The sequence below is a fragment of the Pseudorasbora parva genome, chromosome 2, assembly GCF_024679245.1.
Source record: "Pseudorasbora parva isolate DD20220531a chromosome 2, ASM2467924v1, whole genome shotgun sequence".
Lineage (NCBI taxonomy): Eukaryota > Metazoa > Chordata > Actinopteri > Cypriniformes > Gobionidae > Pseudorasbora > Pseudorasbora parva.
This window is the reverse complement of record NC_090173.1, coordinates 41,222,692-41,237,500: the sequence shown is the minus strand read 5'-3', so window position 1 is coordinate 41,237,500 and position 14,809 is coordinate 41,222,692. Positions and strand designations below refer to the sequence as shown.

Genomic DNA, 14,809 nt, shown 5'->3' with positions numbered 1-14,809 from the left:
GTCTTCCCCACATGAGTTGGAACTTTAAAAATAACCAATACATTCCTTATATTATGATCCGAAGGAAGCTTATGCGGCACCTTCCTCGGCATGTTTGTTGTTGGCTAGCACAAGCTCTTCATGAATCGGTGGGCGGGGCTACTGGATTAGACATGCTGTATAGGCGAGGTTTCGTCGCGCAATGACGTAAGTATGAAGCACAGGACCGTTTGCTGAGCCTGGTGTCTATAAAAGCTTTTCTTTGACAAAAAAGTTTTCAGCTCTGAAACTTACAGGAAATTCTTATATTACCATGACCTTTTATATATCAAAAGCTAAAGGGAAAGTTGATATCTCAATTCATCACCCCTTTAACATTTTAAAGCTTAGAATTTAGCTTAGAATTAATCACAATTAGTTCTTAATAAATAAATAAAATAATCAAATATAAAATAAAATGTGTTCTCATGCAAGTTCACATACAAGAGCTTCTTACGTTACATGTAGTTTATTATTAGTATTTAGCTATTAGTAATAGCTAAAGCTGCGCTATCGGTATCATCATCTAGCCTGGATGCCAGCCGAACTTAGCCCCGCCCACAACATTTTAAGGTCGGGCAGTTCGGTCTGGACTCGATTAGAGGAATAATTATCTCCGAACAGAAACTGTTCGGACCAATGAAATCATCAGGGCGGGCTTTAGACGATGACGGACAGATGATAAACAGTAACGTAATCATGCACGTCATCAAAGGAGCTTGGATTATATTTACTCGAATCCTAAACGGAGAGCTTGTTTGTATATGCATTCACCTTCACTATTTCTCTCTGAAATGATGATCAGGTTGGGTTTATTTTTTTACAACACGGCAAAGATCGTCTATTCCAGCGCGTGTGCAGACAGGTTTGCCAAGTTTTTACAACAAAATCCGCCAACTACTAGCCCTAAACAATAGCTTCTCGGGGGGTTCTCCGGGGGAAAAATGGTGTTTGGGGGGTAAAATGTGTGTTATTTTGGCAAGGTTGCCTGCTAAAATTCACACTCATGGGTCTATATATCACTAGTCGCTTCAACCCTTGGACATAGAAAACAACCGCGGAAAAAAACGCAGGATTGGCAACACAGTGCAGTTGAACTCTGTCTGTTGACATTTGACAATGCGTCGCTTCGTTGCTCTGATTGGTTTGCTCCATTGGGCTGCAATTATGAGGCCTCATAATCACAGCCCAATGGAGCAGTTTCAGACTCATATTCTGACTAGAATTGAGTATGACCGCGTCAGGCTAATCGGCATCGGTATCAGGTATACAGGACTTAAAGGATCTGCTGCTAACATCTTAGTACAGCACACCTTCAGGGGTCTAGTAGAGTCCATGCCTCAATGGTTCAAGGCTGTTTTGGGAGCAAAAAGGGAACCAACAAAATATTGGGTGGTCATTATGACAACATTATGGTGGTCATCATGTTATGCCTGATCTGTGTATACTTCTATCATGAGAACTATCGAAAAATTTTAGCATGGTAATGGATATAACATTGTTCATGCATTTAGTCTTGGAGGAATAGAGCTGCTACACTGCTGCTGATTATTAATGCTGCTGTAGATTAAATACAGACACTTCCTACTGCCAATACACACACAAGTCACACCAAATTCCAGTAGTCGGTACAAAAACCATAAAAATTTGACGGTACTCTGTACCAATTTCAGTACCACAGCAAAAAAAAAATCATTTTTATTTTATTTAACTTTTTCAAAAATATTATTAAATTCAATGAGTTTATTATTTATGATGATAATTAAAAATATAGCTGCAAGCAGCCATTATCGGGGCCAAGCGCAAAGAAGAAGACAAGACATGCCAGCATGGCTGGAAGTCTCAAGCCAACTGCAACAATGAGCCATTAAGGACCTATTAAGTTGATTTTAGGCAAAATAGCAGTCAAATTTTAAATACAGTCAATAATAATGGTTTAATGGTTTATCACTTTCGACCAATAGGTGTCACTGTTACGAAACTGATGTGGTTTAGTCAGATTGAGATGACAATGACACATGCAAAGTTTGGTGTCAATATGTCAAAGCATTGCAGAGATACAGCCTCAAGAGTAATTTTTGCATCATGGCTCAACTCTGTTGCAGTGGTATATGAAAACTGTTTTGTCTATCAATCCGAAATCCATAACTATTTGTCAGCATGGTCTGAAGACGATACGGATCAATTTTGGTGAAAATCGGACAAACGGTCTAGGATGAGTTTGAAAAAGTAGGTTTTTAACAAATAACAAGACGGAGGACAGATAGGTTTGCAAAATATGGCACAATTGGTATCCATGTTCTCGGCATGAGCCATTGACTGTATTATGACCAGTTTCATTACAATGGGTTAATTTAATCAAAAGTTATTCGCATTTCTGTACATTTTATTACAACTTTTGACCACAAGGTGGCGCTACCCCGAAACTTTTTGAGTATCTTCAGGACATGGAGCGGAAGACACATACCGAGTTTTGTAACGATACGCTAATGCATTCTTAAATTATAGCATTAGCATTTTAAACCATAATACTGCATTGAAGTCAATGGGAATTTCATGTTTTGTTTTATTATAGCGCCACCAAGAGGCACAATCCCACCAATTTTTTTATGTGTCCTCATAGTGAGCCCATACATATGTGTGTCAAGTTTGGTGAAAATATCTCATTTTGTTTTGGAGTTATAGACATTTATATGAAAAAACACGTAAAAAAGGACTGACACCTGACTTTGATTGGATTTTACTACCCCTTACTATCAATATTTTGAGATTTGGGCATTAGCGTATAGCTATCGACCTATGTTTCCGAACTTCTGAGGCTGGTTTCGTCTCGATCGGACTAGCGGTTTCGAAGATATCAGCAAATGTTTTTTAAGCACTAAATTACAACTCTGCGCAAACCATATGCCGAAACCTGGCAAGTCTGGTATCGTTGGAGTCGGCAAGGATTCAGGAGACCAAAAAACACACTCCCATCAAAATATGTCAACCACACCCAAAGTTATAAGCGTTTGAAAAAAAAAATTCTCCACTAGGTGGCGCTGTTTCGAAACTTCTCAGGCTACTTCAGGGCATCGTGGTGATGACCCATACCAAGTTTCGTAACAATCCGATCATGCGTTCATAAAATACAGCATTTTTGCACATAATTCAAAATGGCCGACATCCAAAATGGCCGACATGGTAAAATTGGATATCAGTCGACTCGGCATGACGCCCTGAATCTAATGAGACCAATTTTATGATTTTTGGATAAACGGTTCAGAAGTTATAAGCCAAAATAGGCATTTTTCGTATCTCCGGACAGGTAGGTGGCGCTGCGCCGAAACGCTGCATGTTGCTTCAAGTCATGCTTGTGATGACATGTACCAAGGTTGGTTTGAATACGATAAAGCGTTGCGGAGATATAGCCTTTAGTGTGTTTTTGCAACCTCCACGTAAAATTTGTTTGTGCGTTTATTGAAAACGATTGGACGAATCAACTTGAATTCCATAACTTTTTGTCAACATGCTCTGAAGATGATCTGTTTCAATTTTCGTGAAAATCGGAGCAACGGCCTAGGAGGAGTTCGAAAAAGTAGGTTTTTCAGAAAATTCAAAATGGCGGGAAAATTTGCATACCGGAAAATGACATCATAGGGTGAAATCGAATCGGCTTGAGCCAAGGAATCCGATGAAAAAAGAATTTTGTTTCTAGCCCTTAGGGGTCAAAAGTTATAAGCATAAATATGAGTGAAACTTTGGACAGGTGGTGGCGCTAGAGGGATTGAGTTAGAGGCACCAAATTTGCTATAGTGACAGCTCAGACTGGCCTCTATGAGTGTGCCAAATTTCACAACTTTTTACCATACGGTTCTATGGGCTGCCAGAGACTCCTATGGCGGAAAAAGAAGAAGCAGAATAATAATAGGAACACTAACGATTTCAATAGGTGCCTCCGCACCTTCGGTGCTTGGCCCCTAATTAAACATTGTTTAAAGATCGAGTGAAAAATAGGCAACCATCTAGCATTATTATTAGGGGCCAAGCACCGAAGGTGCGGAGGCACCTATTGTAATCGTAGCCGTTCCTATTATTATTATTATTATTAGGGGCCAAGCACCGAAGGTGCGGAGGCACCTATTGAAATCGTTAGTGTTCCTATTATTATTATTCTGCTTCTTCTTCTTCTTCTTCCGCCATAGGAGTCTCTGGCAGCCCATAGAACCGTATGGTAAAAAGTTGTGAAATTTGGCACACTCATAGAGGCCAGTCTGAGCTGTCACTATAGCAAATTTGGTGCCTCTAACTCAATCCCTCTAGCGCCACCACCTGTCCAAAGTTTCACTCATATTTATGCTTATAACTTTTGACCCCTAAGGGCTAGAAACAAAATTCTTTTTTCATCGGATTCCTTGGCTCAAGCCGATTCGATTTTACCCTATGATGTCATTTTCCGGTATGCAAATTTTCCCGCCATTTTGAATTTTCTGAAAAACCTACTTTTTCGAACTCCTCCTAGGCCGTTGCTCCGATTTTCACGAAAATTGAAACAGATCATCTTCAGAGCATGTTGACAAAAAGTTATGGAATTCAAGTTGATTCGTCCAATCGTTTTCAATAAACGCACAAACAAATTTTACGTGGAGGTTGCAAAAACACACTAAAGGCTATATCTCCGCAACGCTTTATCGTATTCAAACCAACCTTGGTACATGTCATCACAAGCATGACTTGAAGCAACATGCAGCGTTTCGGCGCAGCGCCACCTACCTGTCCGGAGATACGAAAAATGCCTATTTTGGCTTATAACTTCTGAACCGTTTATCCAAAAATCATAAAATTGGTCTCATTAGATTCAGGGCGTCATGCCGAGTCGACTGATATCCAATTTTACCATGTCGGCCATTTTGGATGTCGGCCATTTTGAATTATGTGCAAAAATGCTGTATTTTATGAACGCATGAACAGATTGTTATGAAACTTGGTATGGGTCATCACCACGATGCCCTGAAGTAGCCTGAGAAGTTTCGAAACAGCGCCACCTAGTGGAGAATTTTTTTTTTCAAACGCTTATAACTTTGGGTGTGGTTGACATATTTTGATGGGAGTGTGTTTTTTGGTCTCCTGAATCCTTGCCGACTCCAACGATACCAGACTTGCCAGGTTTCGGCATATGGTTTGCGCAGAGTTGTAATTTAGTGCTTAAAAAACATTTGCTGATATCTTCGAAACCGCTAGTCCGATCGAGACGAAACCAGCCTCAGAAGTTCGGAAACATAGGTCGATAGCTACACGCTAATGCCCAAATCTCAAAATATTGATAGTAAGGGGTAGTAAAATCCAATCAAAGTCAGGTGTCAGTCATTTTTTACGTGTTTTTTCATATAAATGTCTATAACTCCAAAACAAAATGAAATATTTTCACCAAACTTGACACACATATGTATGGGCTCACTAGGAGGACACATAAAAAAATTGGTGGGATTGTGCCTCTTGGTGGCGCTATAATAAAACAAAACATGAAATTCCCATTGACTTCAATGCAGTATTACGGTTTAAAATGCTAATGCTATAATTTAAGAATGCACTAGTGTATCATTACAAAACTCGGTATGTGTCTTCCGCTCTATGTCCCGAAGATATTCAAAAAGTTTCGGGGCAGCGCCACCTTGTGGTCAAAAGTTGTAATAAAATGTACAAAAATGCTAATAACTTTTGATTAAATTAGCCTATTGTAATGAGACTGGTCATAATACATTCATTGGCTCATGCCGAGAAGATAGATACCAATTTTGCCATATTTTGCAAACATATCTGTGCTCCATCTTGTTATTTGTTAAAAATCTACTTTTTCAAACTCATCCTAGACCGTTTGTCCGATTTTCACCAAAATTGATCCGTATCGTCTTCAGACCATGCTGACAAATACTTATGGATTTCGGATTGATAGACAAAACAGTTTTCATATACCACTGCAACAGAGTTGAGCCATGATGCAAAAATTACTCTTGAGGCTGTATCTCTGCAATGCTTTGACATATTGACACCAAACTTTGCATGTGTCATTGTCATCTCAATCTGACTAAACCACATCAGTTTCGTAACAGTGACACCTATTGGTCGAAAGTGATAAACCATTAAACCATTATTATTGACTGTATTTAAAATTTGACTGCTATTTTGCCTAAAATCAACTTAATAGGTCCTTAATGGCTCATTGTTGCAGTTGGCTTGAGACTTCCAGCCATGCTGGCATGTCTTGTCTTCTTCTTTGCGCTTGGCCCCGATAATTAGGGGCCAAGCACCGAAGGTGCGGAGGCACCTATTGAAATCGTTAGTGTTCCTATTATTATTATTCTGCTTCTTCTTCTTCTTCTTCTTCTTCTTCTTCTTCTTCCGCCATAGGAGTCTCTGGCAGCCCATAGAACCGTATGGTAAAAAGTTGTGAAATTTGGCACACTCATAGAGGCCAGTCTGAGCTGTCACTATAGCAAATTTGGTGCCTCTAACTCAATCTCTCTAGCGCCACCACCTGTCCAAAGTTTCACTCATATTTATGCTTATAACTTTTGACCCCTAAGGGCTAGAAACAAAATTCTTTTTTCATCGGATTCCTTGGCTCAAGCCGATTCGATTTCACCCTATGATGTCATTTTCCGGTATGCAAATTTTCCCGCCATTTTGAATTTTCTGAAAAACCTACTTTTTCTAACTCCTCCTAGGCCGTTGCTCCGATTTTCATGAAAATTGAAACAGATCATCTTCATAGCATGCTGACAAAAAGTTATGGAATTCAAGTTGATTCGTCCAATCGTTTTCAATAAACGCACAAACAAATTTTACGTAGAGGTTGCAAAAACACACTAAAGGCTATATCTCCACAACGCTTTATCGTATTCAAACCAAACTTGGTACATGTCATCACAAGCATGACCTGAAGCAACATGCAGCGTTTCGGCGCAGCGCCACCTACTGGTCCGGAGATACGAAAAATGCATATTTTGGCTTATAACTTCTGAACCGTTTATCCAAAAATCATAAAATTGGTCTCATTAGATTCAGGGCGTCATGCCGAGTCGACTGATATCCAATTTTACCATGTCGGCCATTTTGGATGTCGGCCATTTTGAATTATGTGCAAAAATGCTGTATTTTATGAACGCATGAACGGATTGTTACGAAACTTGGTATGGGTCATCACCACGATGCCCTGAAGTAGCCTGAGAAGTTTCGAAACAGCGCCACCTAGTGGATAATTCTTTTTTTTCAAACGCTTATAACTTTGGGTGTGAGTGAAAAATTTTGATGGGAGTAGCTTTTTTGGGCTCCTGAATCCTTGCCGAGTCCAACGATACAAGACATGCCCAGTTTCGGCATATGGTTTGCGCAGCGTTGTAATTTAGCGCTTAAAAAACATTTGCTGATATCTTCAAAACCGCTAGTCCGATCGAGACGAAACCAGCCTCAGAAGTTCGGAAACATAGGTCGATAGCTATACGCTAATGCCCAAATGTCAAAATATTGATAGTAAGGGGTAGTAAAATCCAATCAAAGTCAGGTGTCAGTCATTTTTTACGTGTTTTTTCATATAAATGTCTATAACTCCAAAACAAAATGAAATATTTTCACCAAACTTGACACACATATGTATGGGCTCACTACGAGGACACATAAAAAAATTGGTGGGATTGTGCCTCTTGGTGGCGCTATAATAAAACAAAACATGAAATTCCCATTGACTTCAATGCAGTATTACGGTTTAAAATGCTAATGCTATAATTTAAGAATGCACTAGTGTATCATTACAAAACTCGGTATGTGTCTTCCGCTCTATGTCCCGAAGATATTCAAAAAGTTTCGGGGCAGCGCCACCTTGTGGTCAAAAGTTGTAATAAAATGTACAAAAATGCTAATAACTTTTGATTAAATTAGCCTATTGTAATGAGACTGGTCATAATACATTCATTGGCTCATGCCGAGAAGATAGATACCAATTTTGCCATATTTTGCAAACATATCTGTGCTCCATCTTGTTATTTGTTAAAAATCTACTTTTTCAAACTCATCCTAGACCGTTTGTCCGATTTTCACCAAAATTGATCCGTATCGTCTTCAGACCATGCTGACAAATAGTTATGGATTTCGGATTGATAGACAAAACAGTTTTCATATACCACTGCAACAGAGTTGAGCCATGATGCAAAAATTACTCTTGAGGCTGTATCTCTGCAATGCTTTGACATATTGACACCAAACTTTGCATGTGTCATTGTCATCTCAATCTGACTAAACCACATCAGTTTCGTAACAGTGACACCTATTGGTCGAAAGTGATAAACCATTAAACCATTATTATTGACTGTATTTAAAATTTGACTGCTATTTTGCCTAAAATCAACTTAATAGGTCCTTAATGGCTCATTGTTGCAGTTGGCTTGAGACTTCCAGCCATGCTGGCATGTCTTGTCTTCTTCTTTGCGCTTGGCCCCGATAATGGCTGCTTGCAGCTATATTTATTATTATTATTATTCTTCTTCCGCTCTTGAGTCTATGGCAGCCCATAGAACCGTATGGTAAAAAGTTGTGAAATTTGGCACACAGATAGAGGACAGTCCCATCTGTCACTATAGCAAATTTTGAGTCTCCAATTCAATCCCTCTAGCGCCACCACCTGTCCAAAGTTGCACTTATGTTTATGCTAATAACTTTTGAACCATAATAGCTAGGAACAAAATTCTTTTTTCCTTTGATTCCTTGGATCAAGCCGATTCGATTGCACCCTATGACGTCATTTTCCGTCATGAAAATTTTCCCGCCATTTTGAATTTTCCAAAAAAGCTACTTTTTCGAACTCCTCCTAGGCCGTTGCTCTGATTTTCACGAAAATTGAACCAGATCATCTTCAGACCATGCCAACAAAAAGTTATTAAAGTCAAGTTGATTCGTCGAATCGTTTTTGATAAATGCGCAAACAAATTTTACGTAGCAGTTGCAAAAATACTCTTAAGGCAGTATCTCTGCAATGCTTTATCATATTCAACCCAAACTTGGTACATGTCATCATGAGCATGACTTGAAGTGATCTGCAGCATTTCGGTGCAGTGCCACCTACTGGTCCGGAGATACAAAAAATGGCTATTTTGGCTTATAACTTCTGATGGGTTTTTCCAAAAATCATAAAAGTGGTCTTGTTAGATTCGGGACATCATGCCGAGTCGATAGATATCCAATTATCCCGTTTTACCCATTTTGGGCGTCGGCCATTTTGAATTTTGTCTAAAAATGCTGTATTTTATGAATGCATTAGCATATCGTTACGAAACTTGTTATGTGTCTTCTGCACCATGCCCTGAAGGTGCTCAAAAAGTTTCGGGGCAGTGCCACCTTGTGGTCAAAATGTATAACAAAATTTACACAAAGGCTAATACCTTTTGAATAAATTAACCTATTATGATGAACCTGGTCATAATACATTCCTTGGCTACTGCTGAGAACATAGATATCAATTTTGCCATATTTGGTCAAACGTCCTCTCCTCCATCTTGTTATTAGTTAAAAACCTACTTTTTCAAACTCCTCCTAGGCCGTTTGTCCGATTTTCACCAAAATTGACTCGTATCATCTTCAGCCCATCCCGACACAAAGTTATTGATTTCACATCAATCGATTAAATAGTTTTTGTTTAACACAGCGACGAAGCTGAGGCATGATGCCAAAATGACTCTTAAGGTTGTATCTCTGCAATGTTTTGACATATTGACAGCAAACTGTGCATGTGTCATTGTTATCTCACCCTGACCACACCACATTCATTTGGTCACAGCGCCACCTATAGGTAAAAAGTGATACATAATTAATTTGTAACTTTATGTATAATTGTATATCTTTTTTGCCTCAGCTTATGTTAATAGGTCTTTAATGGTTCATTTTTGCAGCTGGTCACTCCCAGCCATGCTGGCATGTGTCATTTTCTTCTTTGCGCTGAGGCACGATGCCAAAATGACTCTTAAGGTTGTATCTCTGCAATGTTTTGACATTTTGACACCAAACTGTGCATTTTTGCAGCTGGTCACTTCCGGCCATGCTGGCATGTCTCATTTTCTTCTTTGCGCTTGGCCCCGGAATTGCTGCTTGCAGCTATATTTATTAGTAGAGGCGTATTATTATCACATATCACAACATTAACCTAATATATTCTGTCATTTTTTTCACATTACACCAAACTTTTATTTTGAGTGTCTGTGTTCATATTTGGGGTGTCCATGGTTAACCGATTAACCGTTAAAAATTGGTAACCGAGTGAAACATTTTGCTCGGTTAAGTGGCATCAATGACGTGCTTTGAATTTAGTTGTAATATATTTTTGCACCCCTAGAGACCGCCAGAGCGCTCCCAGACATTTGTAATATCCACAAGAAGTCATGACCAGCTTTCTAACATGAAGCGGGCAAAGAAAAATACAGCGTGGGATCACTTTAAAATTGAGAGTGACGGGGCAAAATGCAAGTATTGCAATGCAGTGCTTACCGCATTTTAAATCATTCTCGGCTACATCTTTTACTACATGCCCTAATCATGCAGGCGCCCTCGCAGCCACTTGCATTGCTCGTGAACTGGAGCGCATCTCATCCTAATTTAACGAAACTCAGCGTATGCCTCGCAGACATGAAATATATCTTAAGAAAACTTGAAATGTCTTTTAACAATTTAAAACGAAAAGAAATAGGCTACTCACTGGTTATGTAATCCATGATGTGCATTTCTCTCTATAGGCACGTTCACTATATGGAGATGGCAGTCGTCAAATTAATAAACTAAAAATAATAACCCTAACGCACACTATGGTTAACCGAGTATTAACCGCTAAGGGCCTCGGTTAACGGTTAATAAAAAAACTTGAAAACATGCAGCCCTAGTTCATATGACCGTTTTCTCAAATGAAATGGTTAATTCTCATGAAATGACGGTTCATGCATTTGTGTCCTCATATAGTGACAAACGGCAGTTGGCAGAGACAACAAAGAAAGCGAGTGTCATGAGAGCGTGTGTGCGCGTCATTCACACATAACTCTTGAGCATGCAGGAGTACTATTTAAACAGTATTTTGCAGTTTAATATTCAACTGCAAAATGCGCTTAGATTAACACTGAAGCAACTGAACGCAAAAAGAAATGTTGGAAAGTTTGTGTAAACATAAAACTAAACCTCCAGTAGGTGGCAGCAGGTGACCGTCTTAATGAGTGAGTCACTGAGTCGTTCATTCAAACGATTCATTCAAACGCTGAATCGTTCACGCTTGTTATGAGACGTGTTACGGGTCTGCTGTGAACGATTTTAACAGCTGAAATAGAACAAAAACACTAAATATTGCATCTAAAATGTAAGTGACTTTAAGTGAAAGTCAATTAGTTGTTTATGGAACTGTCATATGAAATCAGTGTCATTTACAGTCGTGATGGTATTCAGGAAAACACTCAAGTGTTGTAATTTCTCCTCGAGAGGCTGCACGAGCATCAACAGCACAACCTTGTTATCGTCAGTTCATTATATATTATTATCCACTATCGATCGCCACTTACACTAAATTAATGCACAAACAATCTTGCATTTTGGTGATTCGCAAGTTATTTTTTGTTTTAATCCGGCTCTTGTCAGTCAGGCAAGTAAAATTATCTTTCACTTGTCCCTTCAAAACATCCACATGTCCTGGACAAGCGTTAAAGTCGAGCCCTGGTTTGTATTCGTCGTAAAGATCTTTGTGGTGCCGTTTTAAGTGATCAGACAAATTGGTGGTGTTTTCTTGTTTTGTGGCCACAAGACACTCCTTGCAAGGTACCTCTTTTTGTTCAACATCCTCCTTTATGTAGCCAAAATAGTCCCAAAAAGATGATTTCTGGTACAAACCTTTTTTCCCCCTCTTCGGATACTCTTCGTCACGCATTTTAGCAGTGAATGTTTGGCCGTGAGCGGTGAGCAGCAGCACAGCGAACCAATCGATCTGCAGGCACGCGGAACGTGCATGTCACTCCAGCAACAAACTCGTGTTTACTGTGTGCTATCGCTCTCTTAATACACCAGGGACTACGACCCTTCACACGCGCACATCGCGATGTCGATGTTAAAACAGAATATCGTTCAGCCCTAACTGGTATCATAACATTTTTTACATTTCAGTACCGGTACTTGTGACATCCCTAACATACACCATACACATCGTTGCTGTGAGTATGTAAGACATACTGCTGCTGCACAAACAGCATATATCAATTACCCATAGCAGATCTATGCAGGTGAATCTGGGGAAGGTGAAGGGTTTTAGACAAACTTGCAGCAAACTGCTATAGTGAATGGTAGCAAGCCATTTAAAATGTTGAGCAGCAAGCTCACTGGCTGCAGATGCGACATTAACCAGTCAGCTTGGGCCAAGTAGTTAACCCTGTACATATCATCAGCTGTGTTAAGGACCCATCAGCCTGTGCCATCAAGAGTTTCAAGACAGAACTAGGCATATGTCATATTTTCAGAATGGATTTTCATAATCTGAGATAAGATATTGCATATGGCACAGGGAAAAAAAAAAAGCTTTAATTAGTAATTAGTAAAAGTAGGAATATTACATGCAAAATCAAATCAAATAACCTAAATCCAATCAACTAAGACATGCATCTGATTTTCCAACTTTAAATTTGCATGCATGGTGGATATTCAGAATAAGGGATTTGCATAATGCATATGTCAGCTGTTTTATTCGGATCTAAAAATTGGCTTAATCTGGTCATGGCAACAAGGCCAATGCCGCTTACATATTCAGAATATAAACAAATTCTGAATAATGTTGAAATACTCTTGTGCAAGTAAATACTTTCATTGATTCCATGTTGACAAATCAATTACAGCTCTGTTGAAAAAGTCTAAATGTCTAAGTTATTCCACAGGCCAGAGGCCACCACTGTGTGAGTTCAGAGGAAACCTTTCATGGCAGGGAGGGGGGCTGCTCTAGTAATCTCAGTCTAGACCGTGTGCTCCACGGCAGCAGGAGGCAGCCATTCCCGCTCATTAATCACCCGCCGCCGACACCAGAGACATCCTGCCCTCTCGTAAGGACTAAATAACTCCTGCCATCATGAGCAACAGCGCGCTTAAGCACCTGGAAAACTCGCAGAGATGCTGCGTTTGTGCCTTTGTTTATGTGGCCACTCATCAGCACGGCAAGAGGCCTGGGTGTTGGGGACGGACGGCCATTTGGACAAGCTCCCTGCCTCCCTTGACCAGCAGGGTGCCTTCTGCCCAGGCCAGATCAGGCTGAACGGAGAGAGCGAGAGAGAGAGAGAGAGAGAGAGGAGGGGATTGTCTGCTAGCCACCTCTGCTTTGCCTCATTACAGACTCATTCCAACACTCTGGCACTTCAGCTGGCAGCAAGACACATTCGGCAACACATAGCACTTTTCCGTAAATACCAGTCCGGGATGTGCTCTCCGGCCATCACGACAACACAAAGAACATGTACAAATCGGGAGCGAGTGGGAAACAGAGAGGAATGATCCACGATGGAGGAGGGGGCATTACCATGCATTTGCATCTCTGCTCTCCAGACACGGAGTCAGATTGATTAATGGAGACAGGGCTTGCAAAGTCATAACAGGGCTTCTGCTCAGGTTAAGTGGTGCTTAGATTGTTTTATATTGCCTGTGATTAGAGGATGAAGCTGAAGAGTTTGATCGCTAAGAGTTCACACCCTTTCTAATCAGTTGGGGCCTTTCGATCCAACCTGCCCTGGCAACTTCAATCAGACATGCTTGAGCCATTTCCCTGAGCCTGACAGCCCATTCAGGAATAGAATAGAAAAAAAAAAACAATGTAGGGATAGCAGCGAACAAATGAACATTTAGTGTCAACTATCATTCTGAACAAAATGAATAGGGGTAATGTATTTATTTTTGTCAGAATGACCACTCTTGAATTGGTAGAAGATATCATTTGAGCCCAGACAGCAGACTGTTAGATGTGACTATGGTGTGGAAATTTAGGAGGATGCATTGGTATCATACAGGTTTAAAGTATATCATAGGTACAACATTTCCATTGCTGAAAAAGGTGACTTGGATCTATTATATTTGAGGAAGAATTCTGTTAACACTTTATTTCGATGATAACTTTTGAACATTCTTTTGACAGTATTAGTAGACCGTCTGCTTAAAATCTGCTAACTCTTTATTGTGATGGTCCTCCAACAGACATTCTAACACTACATGTAACTTATTCTAACTAATTCTAGACTACTTATACTCTACTAACACTCTAATGAGAGTTAGCAGACATGTAGGTGCAACATTACTTATAGTCAACAACAACAACAACAAAATGTTAAAAAAGGACAATCCAAATAAAGTGAAACCAGAAGTGTTGTTGTTTAGATCACATAAAGAATATAAGATAAAAAGAAAATTGTAAAATCTCGTATAAAAGTAATTTCACACTTGCCTAAACAAAGTCCTCATGCAGACGACACAGGTTTGAATCCTGCTTGCAACATTGCCTTATGATGTTCACATTCTGCTCCTTTTGTACCTATAATAAAAGTAAAGTAAAATAAATTAATTTAACTAATAATATTTGTGTGTGCGTGCGTGTGTGTGTGTCAGCCAATTTATCACAGTACATAAATACAATGCAGGGACCCTAAAAGTACCTGTAACATTCATGATTACGATACCCAACTTCAAAAACAATCTCTGCACAATGATGTCTGACAGAACGTCAAGTGTACAATGTCCTGTTTGCCGTTTCCGACAGGGTTCAGCTTTTGAC

At 39.7% G+C, this 14,809-nt stretch overlaps 1 long non-coding RNA gene across 1 annotated transcript in view; it reads right to left on the bottom strand.

The window, feature by feature from the left end:
• The window catches only part of LOC137054017 (uncharacterized), a 31,800-nt gene extending 17,230 nt beyond the window's left edge, over positions 1-14,570 (bottom strand). Inside the window, exon 1 of the long non-coding RNA XR_010899957.1 lies at positions 14,483-14,570. This is a non-coding gene — a long non-coding RNA (uncharacterized lncRNA). The remainder of the gene's footprint in view (positions 1-14,482) is intronic.
• Positions 14,571-14,809: the final 239 nt, after the last annotated feature.